We start from the raw sequence: 21,319 nt of genomic DNA, 5'->3' as shown, positions 1-21,319 counted from the left end.
TGTAATATTCCATTGTATATCTATCTATCCATCTCACATATTCTTTATCCATTCATCTATTGATGGACAGTTAGGTTACTTCCATACATTTGCTCTTATGAATAATGCTGCAATGAATATGGGGATGCATATATCTTTTTTTAGTATTTTTTATTGGACTATAATTGATCTACAATGTTGTGTTAGTTTCTGCTATACAGCAAAGTGAATCAGTTATACATATACATATATCCACACTTTTTTAGATTCCTTTCCCACATAGGTCATTACAGAGTATTGAGTAGAGTTCAGTAGGTCTTTATTAGTTATCTATTTTATATATGGTTTTGTGTATATGTCAGTCCCAATCTCCCAATTTATCCTTCCTCCCCTTTCCCCCTTGGTAACCATAAGTTTGTTTTCTACATCTGTGACTCTATTTCTGTTTTGTAAATAAGTTCATTTGTACCATTTTCTTAGATTCCACATATAAGTGATATCATATGATATTTGTCTTTCTCTGTCTGACTTATTTCACTCAGTATTCATATCACCTCTTTTTACATGCATTACCCTTTGTCTCCCTAAAGATTATTATTAGTGATATATGAGAGGAGAAAAAATATGACCAATGAATGATAGGGCAATGAGCATATATCTTTTTGAATTAGTATTTTTTTCTTCAGAAAAATACCCTGAAGAGTAATTGCTGGCTCATATGTTAGTTCTGTTTTAATTTTTTGAGGAACCTCCATACTTTTCTCCATAGTGGCTGTACCAATTCACATTCTCATCAACAGTATATTAGGGTTCCCTTTTCTGCACATCTGTGCCAACACTTGTTTATTTGTTGTTATTTTGAGAATAGCCATTCTGATAGGTGTGAGTTGATATCTCACTGTGGTTTTGATTTACATTTCCATGATGATTAGTGAAGAGCATCTTTTCATGTGTATGTTGGCCACCTGTATGTCTTCTTTGGAAAAATTCTATTCAGGTTCTCTGCCCATTTATTAATTTTTTTTGATGAGTGTGTGTTTTTTATATATTTTGGATATTAAGCCCTTATCAGATATATCATTTGCAAATATCTTCTTCAATTTAGTAGGTGGCTTTTTCATTTTGTTAAGAGTTCCTTCACTGTGCAAAAATGTTTTAGTTTGATGTAGCCCCATTTGTTTTGTTTTCTTTTTTGCTTTTGTTTCTCTTGCCTGAGGAGACATATTCAAAAAATATTTCTAGGGCTTCCCTGGTGGCACAGTGGTTGAGAGTCCGCCTGCCGATGCAGGGGACACGGGTTCGTTCCCCGGTCCGGGAAGATCTCACATGCCACGGAGCGAGCCATGGCCGCTGATCCCGTGCGCCCGGAGCCTGTGCTCCGCAGTGGGAGAGGCCACAGCAGTGAGAGGCCCACGTACCGCAAAAAAAAAAAAAAAATATATATATATATATATTTCTGTGTCAAAATGTATATATTACCTATGTTTTATTCTAGGAATTTATGGTTTCAGTTCTTACAGTTAAGTCTTTAATCCAGTTTGAATTTTTTGTGTATATGGTGTAAGAAAGGAGTCCAGTTTGATTCTTTTGCATAGTGCTGTCCAGTTTTCTCAACAACATTTATTGAAAAGGCAGTCTTTTCCCCATTGTATATTTTTTCCTCCTTTATCATGGATTAATTGACTGTATAAGCATGGGTTCATTTCTGGGCTCTCTATTCTGTTCCAGTAACCTATTGTGTTTGTGCCAGTACCATATGTTTTGATTACTGTAGCTTTAGAGTATAGATGGAAATCAGGGAGTGTGATACTTCCACCTTTGTTCTTTCTCAAGATAGTTTTGGCTATTTGAGGTCTTTTGTGCTTCCATACAAATTTAGAATTACTTGTTCTTGTTCTGTGAAAAATACTATTGGTATTTTGATAGGGATTACATTGAATCTGTAGATTGCCTTGAAGAGTATGTTCGTTTTAATAGTGTTAATTCTTCCAATCCATGAACATTGTATATATTTTCATCTGTTTGTTTCCTTTTCAGTTTCTTTCATCAGTGACTTATAGTTTTCTGAGTATAGGTCTTTTACCTCCTTGGCTAGATTTATTCTGAGGTGTTGTATTCTGTTGATGCAATTGTAAATAGGATTGTTTTCTTAATTTATTTTTCTGATAGTTCATTGTTAGTATATAGAAACAGAACTTATTTCTATATTTTAATTTCGTATCCTAAACTTTATTTGTTAGTTCTGATAGTTTTTGTGGTGGTTTCTTTAGGATTTTCTGTATAATATTACATCATCTGCAAACAGAGTTTTACTTCTTCCTTTTAAATTTGGATTTCTTTTTCTTGCTTGATTGCCATGGCCAGGAATTCCAATACTATGTTGAATAAAAGTGGTGAGGATGGGCATTCTTGTCCTCTTCCTGATCTTAGAGGAAATGCTTTCAGCTTTTCACTTTTGAGTAAGATGTGAGCTGTGGACTTACATATATGGCCTTTATTATGTTGAGGTATGTTCCCTCTATATATACTTTGTTGAGAGTTTTTGTCATAAGTGGATGTTGAGTTTTGTTGAAAGATTTTTCTGCATCTATTGAGATGATCATATAATTTTTATCCTTCAATTTGTTAATGTGGTGTATCACATTGATTGATTTGAGGATATTGAACCATCCTTGTATCCTTGGGATTAATCCCACTTGTTCATGGTATATGATCCTTTTAACGTATTGTTAAATTTGGTTTGCTAATATTTTGTTGAGGATTTTTGCATCTATGTTCATTAGTGATACTGGCCTCTGGTTTTCTTTTTTTGTGGTGTCTTTGCTCGGTTTTGATATTAGGGTAATGCCTGCTATGTAGAATGGGTTTGGAAACATTCCTTTATCTTCATTTTTTGGAATAGTTTGGTAAGGACAGCGTTAATTCTTCATTAAATGTTTGGTAGAATTCACCTGTAAATCTGTCTGATCCTAGACTTTCTTTTTTTGGGAGTTTTTTTGATTACTGATTCAATTTCATTACCGGTAATTGGTCTGCTCATATTTTCTAATTCTTCCTGATTCATTCTTGGGACTCTATATGTTTTTAGAAATTTATTCATTTCTTCTAGATTTTACATTTCATTGGTGTATAATTGTTCATAGTAGTGTCTTGTGACCCTTTGTATCTCTGTGCTTTTGGTTGTAACTTCTCCCCTTTCATTTTTTATTTTATTTATTTTGGCCCTCTCTTTTTTTCTTGATGAGTCTGGGTGAAGGTTTATGAATTTTGTCTATTTTTTTTCAAAGAACCAGCTCTTAGTTTCATTGCTCTTTCCCCTTTTTGTCTCTATTTTCTTTCTTTCTTTCTTTTTTGCCATGCCATGCAGCATGTGGGATCTTAGTTCTCTGACCAGGGATCAAACCCACACCCTCTGCAGTGGAAGAGTGGAGTCTTAACCACCAGACCACAGGGAAGTCCCACTTTATCTCTTTTTTGATCTTTATAATTTTTTCCTTCTACTAACTTTGGATTTTTGTTTGTTCTTTCTTTTCTAGTTCCATTAGTTGCAAGGTTAGGATGTTTATTTGAGATTTTTCTTGTTTCCTGAGGTAGGCTTATATTGCTATAAACTTCCCTCATAGAACTATTTTTTCTGTTTCCCATTGATTTTGGATCATTGTGTTTCCATTTTAATTTATTCTCAGGTATTTTTTGATTTCCTCTTTGATTTCCTCAGTGATCCATTGGTTGTTTAATAGCACGTTTTGTAGCCTCCATGTGTTGTGGTTTGTGCAGTTTTTTTTTCTTGTAGTTGACTTCTAGTCTCATACTGTTGTAGTTGGAAAAGATGCTTGATATGATTCAATCTTCAAAAATTTATTGAGACTTGTTTTTTATCCTGCCATGTGATCTATCCTGGAGAGTGTTCCACATGCACTTGAAAAGAATGTATATTCTGCTGCTTTTGAATGGAATGTTCTGTATATATAAAGTCTATCTGATGCAATCTATCATTTAAGCCAGTGTTTCCTTATTGATTTTCTGTCTGGATGATCTATCCATTGATGGAAGCAGGGTGTTAAATTTCCCCTACTATTATTGTGTTATTGTCAACTTCTCCCTTTATGATTGTTAACATTTGCTTTGTGCATTTAGGTGCTCCTATGTTAGGTGCATCTATATATACAACTGTTATATATTCTTGTTGGTTTGATCTCTTGATCATTATGTAATTTCCTTCTTTGTCTCTTGTTACAGTCTTTGTTTTAAAGTGTATTTTATCTAAGTATTGCTACCCCAGCTTTCTTTTGGTTTAATTTTCGTGGAATTCCTTTTTCCATCCCCTTGCTTTCAGTCTGTATGTGTCTCTAGATCTGAAGTGAGTCTCCTGTAGACAGCATATATATTGGTCTTGTTTTTTTTTAATCCATTCAGCCACTCGTTGTCTTTTGATTGGAGCATTTAGTCCATTTACATTTAAAGTAATTATTGATAGGTATGTACTTTTTGCCATTTTGTTAATTGTTTTTGAATTGTTTTTGTCCTTTTTTGTTCCTTTCTTCTTCATTTGCTCTCTTCCCTTGTGATTTGATGACTATCTTTAGTGCTGTATTTGGATTTCTTTCTTTTGTGTGTGTGTGTCTATCTATTTTAGATTTTTGATTTGTGGTTACCATGAAGTTTAAATACAGCAACCTAAATATTTACATGATTATTTAAGTTGATGATCTCAAGTTCAAATGTATTCTAACAACCCTGCATTTAACACCCTCCCCCCCACACTGCATGTTATTTACACCATATTTTACATCTTTTTGTTTTGTATATTCCTTAACTATTTTTGTGCATATAGATGCTTTTACTAATTTCATCTTTTAAGCTTTCTACTAGGTTTGTAAGTGGTTGATCTACTATCTTTACTGTATATTTGCCTTTACCAATGAGAATTCTCCTTTCATAATTTTTATATTTCTAGTTGTGGTTTTTTCTTTTCTGCTTAGAGAAGTCCCTTTAACATTTCTTGAAAAGCTGGTTTAGTGGTGCTGAACTCTTTTAGATTTTGTTTGTCTGTAAACCTCTTTATCTCCTTTTCAGATCTGAATGATAGTCTTGTCAGGAAGAGTATTCTTGGTTGTAGGTTATTTTCTTTCATCACTTTAAACATATGTTGCCACTCCCACCTGGCCTGCAAAGTTTCTGCTGAAAAGTTAGCTGATAGTCTCATCAGAGTTCCCTTGTACATAGTAGTTGCTTTTCCTTTGCTGCTTTTAAGATTATCTCTTTATCTTTAAGTATTACTATTTTCATTACAATGTATCATGGTGTGAAACTCTATGCGTTCATTTTGTTTAGGATGCTCTGTGATTCCTGGACCTGGATGCCTTTTTTTTTTTCCATATTACAGAAGTTTTCAACTTTTTTTTCTTCAAATAACTTCTCTGCCCCTTACCTTCTTTTCTCTTTCTGGGACCTATAAAATGTGAATGTTAGTACACTTGATGTTGTCCAGAAGACCTCTTAAATTATCCTTATTTTGAAGAATTATTTTTTCCTTTTTCTGTTCGGCTTGGGTGATTTCCACTACTCTGTCTTCTAGTTTGCTGATCCGTTCCCTGTATAATCTAATCTCCTGTTATTCTTTCTAGTGTATATTTTTAATTTTTGTTCTTGTATTTTTCAGTTATTTTTGGATCTTCTTTTAATTTTCTGTTTGTTAAACTTCTCACTGTGTTCATCCATTCTTCTCCTTAGTTCATTGAGCATCTTTATGATTATTACCCTAAACTCTTTATTGGGTATATTGCTTATCTCCGCTTAGCTTAATTCTTCTTCTGGGGTTTTACCTTGTTCCTTTATTTGGAGTGTATTCCTCTGTCACCTCATTTTGCCTAATTCTCTCTCTCTCTCTCTCTCTCTCTCTCTCTCTCTCTATATATATATATATATATATATGGTTGGTTATACATCCCGATCTTGGAGAAGTGGCTTATGTAGGAGACATCCTATAGGGCCCATCATCACACTCTCCTCTGGCCACCAGAGCCATATGCTCTAAGGGTACCCTCTATGTGGACTGCATGGACCCTTCTGTTGTGGTGAGCTGACTACTGTAGGTGTGCTGGTAGGCAGGGCTTGCCCCCAGCCAGTGGCTCTCAGGCCCTGCCTCATGTGAAGGATGCTGGCCCACTGGAGGGTGGAACTGGGTCCTTGGGTGACTGCTTGTGGGGCTTGAGTTGGGGGTTTCCCAGGGCTGGTTCCCCCCATGTGGCTGGTTTCTTGGCCTGTGGGGTCCTAGGACTGGTGCCTACTGGCTGGTGGGCAGGTAAGCCCCTGGTGCTAATAGGCTAGAGGAACGATTCCAAAACGGTGCTTGCCAGTGTTACCGAAAGCTCGGCCTCTCTGTACACGGGTGCCGAATCAAATCCTGGAGACAGTGTTGGGTGAAGTAGAAAAGGATAGCTTTATTATTCAATACTCTGCCAGGCAAAGGGAGACACACTGGGCTTCTGCCTCGAAAAACTGTGTGTCTCAACCCCAGAGGATTTGATGAAGGGTTTTACAGCAGTGGTTCAAAGGTGGGGTCTCTGACAAGATTAGGGTGTGAGCAGGGCTGCTCTCCCTTAATCTCATCTCAGGTCTCCTAATCTTGATGAGCTTCTCTGGTCCCTTTAACCTTTCCTCAGGTGGTTTCCTGGCTGCTCCTCCCTAGATTAGCAACTGTTCAAATCCGCCCTTTGGAACTCAGGGAAGGTCATGGAGGCTGGAGTCTTGCTTATAAGAAGTGGTGGACAAAAGGAGGCCTCCGTGCCTGCCCCACTAGGTTTCACCAGCACCAGTATTCTTGTAGTAGAATGAGTTCCCAAAATGGCTTCTGTCAGCATCTATGTCCCCAGAGGGAACCCCAGTTGCTTCCTGCCTCTCTGGGAGGCTCTCCAAGATCAGCACATGAGCTTAACCCAAGCTCCTTTAAAATTCCTGCCTCTTCACTGGGTCTTGGAGCATGTGAGATTTTGTGTGAGCCCTTTAAGAGTGAGTCTCTTTTTCCAAGACAGCTCTCCCTATGCAACTTGCCCTAGGCAAGCCCTACTGACCTGCAAAGCCAGGCATTCTAGGGGCTCAACTTCCTGGTGCAGGAACCCCAGGCTTGGGAGCCCAATGTGGGACTCAGAACCTCACTCATTGGTAAGAACCTCTGCAGCTGTTATTAACCTCCAGTCTGTGGGTCACCCAGCTGCAGGTGCGGGGCTTGACTAGACCATTCTCCTCATCCTCTTCACCTCCTACTCATCTCATTGTGGTTCCTTCTCTGTATCTTTGATTGTGAAAAATCCTCTCTTCTAGTCATCAGGTCATTTTCATCTATAGTTGCTCTGTAAATGGTTGTAATTTTGGTGTGCTGGTGAGCAGAGGCGAGCTCAGGGTCTTTTACTCCATCCTCTTGACCACTCCACCTCAACAAAACCAATTCTTGACAATTACATGATCATAGCACCTTGAAGATAGTGATTGAATGTTTTGGACCTACACTTTTATACTTTCATGGACTAAATTACTGTCAAGAATGATAAATGAAAGGGAAATCTGCTTCAGTTTTTTTCTTGTATAGCTGTTAACATCTTATACCTTCAGTCATAGTAAACTGCCCCATCTTTGTATAGTTAACAGTGGTTCTTAAAATTGTCAGGTGACAAAATACGTAGAAATATGGTGCTGTTTCTAGAACATTGATCTAAATTAAAATTATTATATGTATATAATTCTAGGCTTTGTTAGAATTCTACTAAGAACAAATTGTAGCAGATGCTAAAGTTTAAGAAAAAAATGTGTTTCCAAGTGTACATTGTAGCCATAGAAAAATCTCAATAATACATATATAAGACTCATGTTAAGCCAGTTAGCTTCCTGGAGAAGACTTCAAAATTATTAGTTTTCATCTGATTATCATTTTGAATGATCTAACCAAATGTACTGTTTTGTTGGATAAATGTGGGGTGTTGGGTTGAACAACTCTGGGAGACACCATTTATGTTATATCCGTATTATGCTATCACCTGAATGATGAAAAATATTTGCCAAAGATGATAATTTGGAGCTTAGAGAAGATGATCTTAAACATTTTTTTTTCTGACAATAATAAGTTTTCAAGACCAATTGTAGACCCAGCCACCCCTAGTTTGTGTCATTAGGATCAACCTCTCCGAAGTCCCTTTCAAGTCAGATGGGGTTAACTTAGCCCAGACAAGGAAATCACCTGCTGACCCTTGCCTACATGCTGTACGATGCCCCTCCAGCTGAGACCCAAAGTCAGTGCTGCCTCTGGCTAGTTAGAGGCTACAGCAGCAGGAAAGGATTTGTTTATCTGAGTAGAAGTGACAAGCTTGGCTTGTGGTTCAAGGAAGGGGGAGGGGAGCTGAGGGAATGCTGAAAATCTGTCTCGACTGCCTTGTTTTCTACGGGATTTATAAGCAGATTCCACAAATCCAACCAGTCTGGTCTAAAGCTGCCCTGCCTCCTACCTCTGTGGTCTTTCCCAGTAGGTCCCAATGCCTCATCCCTTGAGTGTTCCTTGGGGCTGATATCTTAGTATGAATCAAAATGAGTTTTGGGGGAGGGATAAATAAGCAGAATATTCACAAGAATATTCTTAAAGCCCTGCAGTGCCAGCAAGGAGAACACAACTGGGATGTAGAGTCTCTCAAACCTTGGAAACGTATGGGGTAGATTTCCAGAGGTTAATCCAGATACATACACAACCCAAAGGCCTGGCAGGCAGAAGAAACTATGAAACTATAGGCACGTTATGAATTCTAAGAGCTAGGATCTTCCTCCTTATCTTCATCTGTACAAAACTTAACTTAAAGAAGAGATCAAATGTCCAGTCAGCCTTTGGAAGGGTGGAAAATTACAGTAAAAGAACACCAGGTGGACATTCAAGGCACACAAAGCTAGTCTTAGCTTAAGTTCTAATTAGCTGTTGGAAGACACCTAAATCCTGTGCCTCAGTTTCCTCATCAGCTACTTATGGAGGTTAGGGCTTTTTTGGTTGCTTTCAAAGGGCTCTTCTTGTTGTACATGTTTAGAATGCATTTGTGGAGTTCATGTTGCATCTCACAGTGTACCTGTAAAGCAGGATAAGAAATGGAAGGCAGGGTTGCTATTTTTATAGTTTCTTTAGCAGGGAGCTGTGTCTGTAGTGGCACAGGAGGTACAGTGGTGGTTTATGGTATGGGAGTAGAATGGCTTTTTGACACTGAAAGTTGAACCTGCTGTGTTTGCGTCCCTTCTTGAAGCCCAAATAGCTCCCTTAACACCAAGTGACCTCGATTTCATGCCCTGTCTTTCTTGTCCTCACCAATGTTCCACTCTTAAGATGGTCTAATAATGGATTCATGATCAGAAGGTCCCACATCTGATTAGATCTCTGATTTATTTTCTGACCCTAGGCGAGTCACCTTTTCACTTGGATCTTAGTTTCCACATGCAATATGAAGTTCTTAAAACAGCCATGGATTATTCTGAATGGCTTGCTATCATAAAAATGAAGATAACTTAAGGGACTTCCCTGGCAGTCCAGTGGTTAAAATACCATGCTTCCACTGCAAGGGGCGTGGGTTCAATCCCTGGTCAGGGAACTAAGATCCTACATGCTGTATGGCCAAAAATAAATAAATAAATAACTTTGAAGAACACTCCAAGTTTTTAGGATTGGGAAAAAAAGAAATGTAGATTAACCAAACGCTGTTTTGTAACTATCTGTAAAGCACCTCCCCTTCATCACCACCACCTTTATCTTTCTAGGTCTGCTTTTCTTGGGCTGATATTAAAATTGATTATTTTTAATTCACTGAGTTAATGCACTGGGAACTAGAGGCAAATTGACTTACAAATAAAAGTATGAGCTTAGGTTATCTACAAACAGATGGGCAATAAAGACTTGATAGTATCAGCAAGACCACAGGTTGTGGGCTTATAGAGAGCTAGATAATGTGTGAGATCAATCACTCAGACAAAGTTCACTGAACCTTGGGATAGAACTCTGTGCTAGATGGAAATCCCCATATCTTCATACCTGAGTTTAACAGCTATATTGGAGGCTGCACCTCTGTGGCTTTTATTTCAACCTTAATCAAACAAATTTTGGGCGCCCCGGGAACAGATTTTTTTATAGGTTAGGTTTATAGAAACATTTATGTTGCTAACAATTTAGAGATGTGACTCTTCTGTGACATTCTCTAGTCCCGCCAATTCATGGCAACCTAAGAAACTGAGACCAACTCAGGAGGTCCAAGGAAAGAAACTGGTTTCTGACACTGAGAGCTACAGAATGTGGCGCCCTATAGTCTGTGTACTTACCCAGATATGAGAAAGATAAGCAGTGGGCTTCTATTATCTTATATAAGGCATGTCTGGTCAGCTTCTAGGAGACATGTACTGTGCAACCTGTTTTAGAACGGATTTTCTCAGACACAGAACATTCTGTGGTATCACCAAGCCACACACAAATTCTGATTTAACCTTTAGAGGCCATGGACCTGCAAATGCTGACAATAAGTGAGACTTGTATACTGAAAACTACAAAATGTCATTGAAAGAAATGAAAGAACTGAATCAGCAGACAGACGTCCTCTAGGAGTAGGAAGACTTAATATTGTTAAGACAGCAGTCCTCCCAAGTTGATGGACACAGTCAATGCAGTCTCTGCCGAAATTCCAGATTTTTTGTTCAGAAATGGTCAAGCTGATTCTAACATTCATATAAGAGGGAACACAAGGGACTTAGGGTATCCCAAACAATCTTCAAAAAGAGAACAAAATAGTAGGACTCAGACTTCATAATTTTAATTTTTTTTTTTTTTTTTTTTTTGGCCACGCTGCACAGCTTGTGGGATCTTAGTTCCTCGACCAGGGATTGAATTGAACCCAGGTCCTCAGAAGTGAAAGTGCTGAATCCTAACCACTGGACCGCCAGGGAATTCCCCAGACGTAATAATTTTAAAACGTACTACACAGCTGCAGTAATTAAGACATGCGTTATCGGCATAAGGAGAAATATGGACTTCAGACTCTGGGACCCCTGTTTTCAGGCCTCCAGCCTCGGATTGAATTATAGCCCCAGATTTCCTGGTTCCCCAGCTTGCAGATGGCAGACTGTGGGACGCCTTGGCCTCCATAGCCTTGTGAGCCAATTCCTATAATGAATCTCCTCTTATGTATGTCTTTATATATGCTGTTGGTTCTGTTTCTCAGAGAACCCTCACTAATGCAATGGATGAAACTTGAAAACTTGCTAAGTGAAAGAAGGTCACAAATTGTATGATTCAATTTATATGAAATATCCCAAATAGGCGAACCTTTAAAGACGGAAAATAGATTAGTGATTGCCTAGGGACTTGGAGCGGGGAGGTGGGCATTGGGGAGTGACTGCTACCGGTACAGGGTTGGTTTTTTTTGGGGGGTGGGGGATTAAAATAGTCTAGCAGTGTGGTTGCACAACCTTCTGAAAATGCTAAAAAGCACTGAATGGTATACTTTAAAAGGGTGAATTTTATGGTATGTGAATTATATCTCAATTTTTTAAAAAACCCAAAGCAATATTAAAGGTAATTTTTAAAAATATAAACTTATTTATTTTTGGCTGCATTGGGTCTTCGTTGCTGCACGCAGGCTTCTCTACTTGCAGCGAGCGGGGCTACTCTTCGTTGCGGTGCGCGGGCTTCTCATTGCGGTGGCTTCTCTTGTTGCAAAGCATGGGCTCTAGGCGCGTGAGCTTCAGTAGTTGTAGCATGCAGGCTCAGTAGTTGTGGCTCAGGCTTAGTTGCTCCGCGGCATGTGGGATCTTCCCAGACCAGGGCTTGAACCCGTGTCCCCTGCATTGGCAGGCGGATTCTTAACCACTGTGCCACCAGGGAAATCCCTAAAGGTAATTTTAATTTAAAAAAAAAAAGTTTTTTGAGAATCTGCTATGGAAGCAGTATATAGTATAATGTAAAAACACAGATTCTAAAACCACACAACCTGGGTTGAGGTTCCAAATCCCTGCTTACTAGCTGTGTGATCTAGAGCAAGTTACTTAACCTCTCTGTGACACAGTTTCTTGATATGTAAAGTGCTTAGAACAGTACCAAACACATGGTGAGCACTGTATAAGTGTTTGTCATTTTAACTATATGCCATAAAATGTACTAGGCAGTATCGGGAAGCAAACACCAGTATCGAGGAAGCAGTGCTGAGCACAAATATCAGTTAAGGGTGGTGGCGTCCACAGCAGGTTACTTCACTTGCTTCATTGTTTGAACTCTGCTCCTTGCTCACTCGTGAAAAGAGCCTGGGTTTAGTGGAAAAGGAGAGAAAGATACTGTGGGTCCAAGGATACAATACCTGAATTTAACCTTGCTACCTGGGTCCTGGAAAAAGGTCCAAAATATGTTAGGAGAGATATATAGAGAAAAAACCAGAGCAAGGGATGGTGAACAGTACTTCATATATTTTTGTTGTTCAGTTGAATGTGTTAGGCAACAATTCTGAGGGTTTTCCTCTGGAATTTAGACACTAACCTCATGATCTTTGTTCTCTTGTCCTATCTTTGTTGGGATCTTTTTTCCTCTTTCATTTCAAAATGTAAGATCAAGCAGACCTTTAAAGTTCATGTCCCTGCCACATTTTTATTCCCAGGACAAATCAAGAACCCAGGAGGGTGGTGGGCATTTCAGGCAATATTTGCATCCCTTTGCTTTAAACTGCTTTCTGCATCTTTGTAGGGGTGCATTTACAGTTATTGATTTTTCTGTGGATCTCAATCTGTTGACAGACACCAAATAGAGATTCTAGCAGAAGGACTGGATTGCATACCCATTTTGAGGGAATGATATAAGGTATTAAATTCCCTACTTACAAGGATAGAGAAAAACCCTGTTGTCTACCTTTCTCTGGTTTTACACTTCTGAATTCTCTTCTACTATGTAAATATATTTTATACATACTTGGTTTCATTAGTGTTCTGCTTTCTTGAATATTCTCCATTGGATATCAATAAATAATTATAATGCCTTGTATTTTTACTCTTTACATATTATTTCTTGGTGCTTTACATACAACCCTTTGACAAAGAGATGTTAATTGACTTGTTTAAGGCCACACACAAGAACTTGCTGACCCAGAATCATTACTTAGATCTCGTGACTCCTTTGCCTGTATTAGGAGAGGTTTCTTCCCTTTTACTGTACGTTTCTCCTAGAACTTCCTATTGAGAAATAATCTGGGTGAGGAAAATATGGTGAATTCCAGGGCAGAAGGCAGCCGAAGCCTGAAGATTAATGCCAGGGCCTCATTATACTGGCATCCACGCTGGTACCGATATAGCGTTATTTAAAATTCATTCGATATCAGATTTTTCTCCTAGGTGAATCTCATATCACCTTTTTTAAGATGCATTAACCTTTGTCTCCCTAAAGATTATTAGTAGTGATATATGAGAAAAAGTATGACTAATAAATGATAGGGCAATGAGCAGAGTTGGCTTGAAGTTCTCTGGAATACCTTAACAAAGCTTAACAGATCCCCAAGTTATTACTGTAGGAAAGCTTTACCTGTGGGGTGTGTGTGTGTGTGTGTGTGTGTGTGTGTGTGTGTGTGTGTGTTTGTGTGTGTGTGTTGGGTGCAGGAGGGTGGAACATGATTCTGAAATCCTTTTATTCTAAAACTGTAAATGTCCTCTCGTATGTTTTATGTCATTTGTCAGAATGTCTCTGGTTAGGTAAGGATGACAATATATTATGTTATAGATTAGGAATTAAAACACAGGGGAGGGCTTCCCTGGTGGCGCAGTGGTTGAGAGCCCACCTCCCGATGCAGGGGACGAGGGTTCGTGCCCCGGTCTGGGAAGATCCCACAGGCCGCAGAGCGGCTGGGCCCGTGAGCCATGGCCGCTGAGCCTGCGTGTCCGTGCTCCACAATGGGAGAGGCCACAGCAGTGAGAGGCCCTCGTATCACAAAAAAACAAAACAAAAAAACCAAAAAACAAAACACACAGGGGAATGATAATATTTGGCCAAAGAGAGAGAAAGAGAGAGTACTAAAACATAGTTGCCAGTTTAGAGCCTTATCTATTCAGGGTGATCAGCTCGGTGCTCTGTGATGACCTAGAGTGGTTGGATAGGGAAGGTGGGAGGGAGGTTCAAGAGGGAAGGGATATTGGGATATATGTATACATATAGCTGATTCACTTTGTTGTACAGCAGAAGCTAATACAACAATGTAAAGCAATTATACTCCAATAAAGATGAAAAAATTAAAAGAACCTTATGTATTTAAAATAATAAATATAGGGCTTCCCTGATGGCGCAGTGGTTGAGAGTCCGCCTGCCGATGCAGGGGACACGGGTTCGTGTCCCGGTCTGGGAAGATCCCACATACCGCGGAGCCGCTGGGCCCGTGAGCCATGGCCGCTGAGCCTGCGCGTCCAGAGCCTGTGCTCCGCAACGGGAGAGGCCACAGCAGTGAGAGGCCCGCGTACCGCGAAAAAAAAAAAAAAAAAAAGATTATAAAATAATAAATATATATTTTTCATTTTTGGCTGCGTTGGGTCTTCGTTGCTGCGCACTAGCTTTCTCTACTTGCGATGCGCGGACTACTCATCGCGGTGGCTTCTCTTGTTGTGGAGCACAGGCTCTAGGCGTGCGGGCTTCAGTAGTTGTGGCTTGCGGGCTCTAGAGCGTAAGCTCAGGAGTTGTGGCGCACGGGCTTAGTTGCTCCGCCGCATGTGGGATCTTCCAGGACCAGGGCTCGAACCTGTGTGCCCTGCACTGGCAGGCGGATTCTTAACCACTGTGCCACCAGGGAAGTCCCAGAACCTTATCTATTAAATTAGAGCCTGGTGACTTTCCTCTGTATTAAGTAAGAAAGGAAGATAATGCTGGTTTAAGGCAGAGTTCCCAAACTTGGTTGCATACTGGAATTAACCTTCAGAGCTTTAGCAGATCCCAGTACTTTGTTCCCATTCCCAGAGACTCTGATTCTGACTTAATTGATGCATCTTGGGCGTTGAAACTTTTAAAAAGCTACTTCAGCCACACTGGTTTAACTCTGGGAGGGGGTTAGAGTCGGGGTAAGGAAATCTACAATCAGTTTTATCTACTTTTATTGTAAGTATATGATGTTTTAAATTTAAAAACTATGAAGCAATTTATAGAAAAGAACATGAAAGTAGAAAATTTAAGATTTAAAAAAATCAGGTACTTCACAGAAGGAAGGTGAGAAAATTGTAGTAGAAGCCTGGTAATATTTACTCTAAGAATACATTAAATTTAGATTTCAGGAAATAATTTTCTTATTCCTGTGATACACAGACATATGAGTATTCTAATTGTGTTATTATGTCATGATATTGGTATGAAATCTCATACAAAAGGATAGGTCATTTGAAGATATCATAATTTGAATAATAATAGTTATTATTATAGGAATGTTTTTATTTCTATAATTATTATAGGAATAATTAATAATAGCTACTGTTTGCTGTGTGCTATATATTGTTCTAAGGATCATTTAATTCTTACAGTGACTCTTGGAGCTAGATAATACTGGAAACCCAATTTAACAGATGAAAAAAATGAGATTTAAGAGAAATTAAGTAATTTGCTCAAGAGGACACAGCTAATTAGTAGCAGAAATGGGTATATTGGGTTTCAGAAATGCATTGGGCTATACTTCTGAGAACTGTAATAAAAACTGAAAGGTAGCTGAAGCCTGGGAGTATGCCTTTTTGGCCTTTGTTGTGGAAGATATAAAAGACCTCAAGGAAAGAAGCATCTAAAAACAAAGCATCTTCCTCATACATGTAAGTTCAGAGCAGGAAAGAAAGGGACAAAGACAGATGGCTGAGATGGGGCCAGCTGTTGGGCTGCACTGGGGCTATATTAAGACAACAGGCCAGCTATAGAAGAATCTCTCACTTCTATTTAAGAAAATACATGCCTACACACCCTACTCACCCACACCCACATTCTCCATATTCGCGTGCGCACATGCAGTGGTTCTGCATTTTTTTGCTCACTGAATTTATTTTCCAACTATTCTCCTTTAACATTTAGCAAGTCTTTTGGCATTTTCATTGTGTTGTGCCTGTGTTAAGAAGAAAGGGATTTTATCCACAGTTATGCCAGTGCTTTGAAGGAAAGCCACACTCTCTTGAGATCATCATGGTGGACCAGTAGTAATCAGAGTTAGAGACCGTCAAGTAGAGTATATTATTCAGGAACGGTACGTTGGACCCCTTGGTCTGAAAAGTAATTATGCTACACACATGAATTCTTGTTAGAAGAGGAACTTATAACTACTATCATTGAAGAACACTTTTACAATCTTATTAATTCTCACTAGAATCCTCTGAGCTAAGTGGTCATGATGATCTCAGTTGTAAAAATTAGAAAACCAAGGCTTTACAAGGTTGAGATAAGTCCATTCTGCATCTCCATCTCTGATGCCTGTGTTCTTTCAACTATACCACAGTTTGATGAAGATGATATATTAACTTTGTTCCCGAAAGTTCCAACTTGGCTGTTTCCCAGATAGGAAAGATAACGCCTCCAGCAAGCAATAAGAAAGGACTTGCTAAACTTCAGAGCTTCACCTTGACTTTCGGCCAAGAGAGCCCTCTTTGAAGCCATAAATCTTGACTTACTGATTCTACCTAATCTTTAATTCTGATCACTAGTTAAGAAGAAGATTTTAAAGAAGAGTTTCTCTTCTGTCTTTTCTGTCACCCTCAGCCAGTTTTCTTTTGATGTCTCTGCTTTCAACTTTTTCTGGCTTCCAGACTTTCTTCCTTTTCATTTTTTTATTATAAAATAATGAAGGCTTAATTCAGACTATCTGAAAAATAAAAAACGGAGGAAAAAAATCAATCTTACTGTCACCATTGTTGCTGTAACATTCTGATATATTTCTCTTTTGGGTTCCCCTGCATGGGTATTTCCCCCTAACCAGTACTGGTGTGGTCTTCGCTTATATATGTATATTTTAAAAATCTGCTTTTATCATCTAATGTGCTACCAATTAAAATTCCCCATTTATTAAAAATTTTCATGAACATAAAGTTAATGTATTTACAGTATTCCACTCTATAGCTATATAAAAATTTAACATCCCACCTTGTATTACTTAGGGTTCTCCAGAGAAATAGAATCAGCAAGAAGTATGTGTGTGTGGGGTGTGTGTGTGTGTGTGTGTGTGTGTGTGTGTGTGTGTGTGTGTATTTATCTCACTATCTATCAGTCATCAATCTATCTACCTATCCAATCTATCAAGATATACGAAATCCATGGATACTTGGCAAGTTCAAAATCTTCAGGGTAGGTGAAGACCCAGGGAAGAGTAGCCATTTGAATCCAAAGGTAGTCTGCTGGCAGAATTCCCTCTTCTTCTGGGCAGGTCAGTCATTTTCTATTAAGACTTTCAGCTGATTTGATGAAGCCCACCCACATTATGGACGGTAATCTGTTTTATTCAAAGTTCACTGAGTTAAATGTTAATCTCATTTAAAAAATTCCTTCACAGAAACATTTAGAATAATGTTTGACCAAATATCTTGGTAGCATGGCCTAGCCAAGTTGACACAAAAATTAACCGTTACACTCTTTTTGATGACAATTTGTTTATATTTTTATCTTTTTTTATTGTAGAAAATTTCAAATCTATACAAAAACAGAAAAAAGTAGGTAGGATGGGAAGATGGCTACCGATGTATTAATCACCCAAATTCAACACTTTTAAACACATGGTCAATCTTGTTTTTTTACAGCTCCACCCACTCTCCTTCAAGTCCTGGGATTATTTTGAAGTAAATGTATATTTTTGCTTTCAAGAGAAATAGATGACAGTACAATAAAAATGTTTGTCTGTGTTCAGAAACATCTTCCATTTAAAAAAGATCTTCTGGGACTTCCCTGGTGGTGCAGTGGTTAAGAATCCGCCTGCCAATGCAGGAGATATGGGTTCGAGCCCTGGTCCAGAAAGATCCCACATGCCGCGGAGCAACTAAGTCTGTGTGCCACAACTACCGAGCCCATGCTCTAGAGCTCACGTGCCACAACTACTGAAGCCCGCATGCCTAGAGCCCGTGCTCTGCAACAAGAGAAGCCACCACAATGAGAAGCCCGCACACGGCAACGAACAGTAGCCCCTGCTCACCCAACTAGAGAAAGTCCACATGCAGCAACGGAGACCCAAAAATAAATAAATAAATATTTTAAAAAAAATAAAAATAAAAAAGATCTTCTTATAATTGACTCCTAGGAGAGAAATTATTGGGTCAAAATTATAAATGTCATTAAGGCTCTTCATTTACATATTGCCAAATTTGTTTCCGTAAATGTTGAAATTTTGATAACCTGTCAAAAAAAAAAAAGAGAGACTTTTTTTTTTTTTTTTAAACCCTCTTGCACTGTCAGTGGGAATGTGAATTGGTGCAGCCACTATGGAGAACAGTATGGAGGTTCCTTAAAACACTAAAAAAGAGTGAGCTTTTTAATAAAGCTCTTCAGTGCATCAAAGTTCTTTCTTTCATTTTTTTCTTAAGTAGATAAGCAAAAAAAAAAAAAAAATTGCGTCTTGTTTTTATTTTAATGTGTATTATTTAATTACTAGTTAAATTGAATATCTTTAATCTTACTCCCCCGTGGTTCTCTATTTGTTAAACATCTTGGTTTGATGAATTTGTTTTCATCAGTTTTTCATTTTCCATGGCCATTTATTTATTGGCATCTTAATAATTTTCTTATTTATTGCTGTAAAATTTCTATGCTTTTATTTGTTCATTGGTTGATCTCTTTTTTTTTCTATTGGAAATAATCTTTTCTTTAAAATTTAGCAAGTCCTTGCCAATCCAATATAACTTATACTGTTATTTTTTATGCTTCTTAAAACATACAGTCATTTTTCCAACTAAACTTTATTTTTACATAGGGATGAAACAAGGATCTGAAGTATTTTTGCCAAATGAGTAACCCGTAATATGCATATTATGCATAATTCGTATAATGCGTAATCGATCTCAGCACTTCTTAATATCAGGTAGAGTTTAGTATCTCCTGGGAAACATGGAGACACTCTTCCTTTTTTCAGTGCTGATAGGTGAAAGCATAATCTATTGGATTCATAATCATCACAATCTCTTCCAGGGTTGGGGGGTGGTGAGCTCCAGCACTATAGTACTAGTATTTTCTTAGAAGCTCACTAAAAATTCTAATGTACAGACCAAGTTTGAGAATCTGCTTGTTTTTTTCATGCTGACTTCTTTATACTAAATTTCTAAATATATGTTTTATTTATAGGATATTTACGTGTTCTATTAATCTTTGTCTCTATTTTTCAGTGTCATTGTGTGTGAGTGTGTCTGGGTAGGTGTGTGTGTGTGTGTATGTGTGTGTTAGGCTTTGTCATATATTCAGGCTTAGAACATGCCTCTCGGGCTCAAAGTTTGATTTGTTTTGTTTTTAGAATAAAAGATTACCTCATGCTGGGATGTTGCTTGTTCCCTCCCTCATCTTGCTGGAGCCCTAAGTTTCCAAACAAACCACCTATAAGAGCTCTCCCTGGGGGCTTCCCTGGTGGCGCAGTGGTTGAGAGTCCGCCTGCCGATTCAGGGGACGCGGGTTCTTGCCCCGGTCCGGGAAGATCCCACGTGCCGCGGAGCGGCTGGGCCCGTGAGCCATGGCCGCTAAGCCTGCAGGTCCGGAGCCTGTGCTCCGCAACGGGAGAGGCCACAACAGTGAGAGGCCTGCGTACCGCAAAAAAAAAAAAAAAAAAAAAAAAAAAAGAGCTCTCCCTGAACTCCTTATCTTAGTCTTCTCATTCTTAGCTAAACATCTTAGAAAAGCTACCTAAACACATTTTCTCCACATCCTCACTTTCTATTTACTCCCTGAACCACACCACTCTCTGGCTCTGCTGCTGCCCTGACACTACTCTTTCTATGGCCAAGAGTGATCTCCATGTTGCCTTTATCCATTGGTGACTTTTTTCTCGTAATTTTCATCAGCTTTACGACCAATTGTCTGAGCAAGAGATGTGAGATTAACTAGGTTGCAGAGGTAGACGGTAGGTAAAGATGGACAGTTCGGTTATAGAGTCAAATGCAGGCAAGAATAAGCAACTTGGGTTTTTGGTGGCGTGAACAGAGCACAGGGGCAAGAGGTCCTGGGGTGTGTGGGTAGACATGAAATAGAGCAGGGATGGGGTGATTCAGGCTCTAGGCCGGCAGGGGTGTTTACCTGGGGGGAGATGTCTTCCCATTTGTAGCAGAACCTCGGTAACCAGAGTATAGAGCAAAGTTCTAATCTCATGAAGGAGGATTGATTTAGGCAGAGAGGACAGTAAGAGCCTATCCACCCGTGAGGATGGATTCAGGATGGGACCCCAGATTTGAGAGTGCTTGGATCCATAGCACGGGTAATCAGACATGCCTTGTCAAAATGGATCGAGGTTTTGTCCTCTCAAACTGGGGAGGATGGTGAGAGGAAGGGGAGAGGGGAACTGAGACTATCGATCACTATTGATCTCCTTACTGCCTCTGTCAAGATGGGTTCAGGACCTGGGTGAAGACTGAGCCAGCAGATAGGTGGTATCAATGGAACCAGCTAGAAGGAGTTGAGGAATTTAGAGACAGAGGTTAATTAATTAATTAATTATATCACTATTTATTACAGCATTCTACCTGTTTTTGTACCTTTGTTCACAGCATTATGCTCTTTGATCCACCACGTCTAAATCTCCCTTCCGCGACATGATTGTTTTTTCTTTTTTAAAATATTTATTTATTTATTTATTTTATTTATTTTTGGCTGTGTTGGGTCTTTGTTGCTACACACTGGCTTTCTCTGGTTGCGGTGAGCGGGGGCTGCTCTTCTGTCCGGTGTGTGGGCTTTCTCTGGTTGTGGTGAGTGGGCTTCCCACTGCAGTAGCTTCTCTTGTTGTGGAGCACGGGCTCTAGGCGTGCAGGCTTCGGTAGTTGTGGCTTGCGGGCTCTAGAGCGCAGGCTCAGTAGTTGTGGCGCACGGGCTTAGTTGCTCCGCGGCATGTGGGATCTTCCCAGACCAGGGCTCAAACCTGTGTGCCCTGCATTGGCAGGCGGATTCGTAACCACTGTGCCACCAGGGAAGCCCGACATGATTGCTAAATTCAGACACCTCCTGGCAGGTGTAATACTTAGGCTGTCAAATCACACCTTGTAGGTGTATGCAGATTTTTAAAAAATATTTATTTATTTATTTGGTTGCAGTGGGTCTTAGTTGTGGCAGGTGGGCTCCTTAGTGTGGCTCACAGGCTCCTTAGTTGTGGCATGGGAACTCTTAGTTGAGGCGTAC

At 39.3% G+C, this 21,319-nt stretch overlaps 1 protein-coding gene across 5 annotated transcripts in view; it reads left to right on the top strand.

Annotated features, from left to right (window-relative positions):
* Positions 1-21,319, top strand: part of STYK1 (serine/threonine/tyrosine kinase 1) — a 55,480-nt gene that overhangs the window by 6,272 nt on the left and 27,889 nt on the right. The window lies entirely within an intron of this gene.

The sequence above is a fragment of the Pseudorca crassidens genome, chromosome 11 (assembly GCF_039906515.1).
Source record: "Pseudorca crassidens isolate mPseCra1 chromosome 11, mPseCra1.hap1, whole genome shotgun sequence".
NCBI lineage: Eukaryota > Metazoa > Chordata > Mammalia > Artiodactyla > Delphinidae > Pseudorca > Pseudorca crassidens.
Note: the sequence above shows the minus strand (reverse complement) of the source record. Positions and strands in the feature narration are given on the sequence as shown.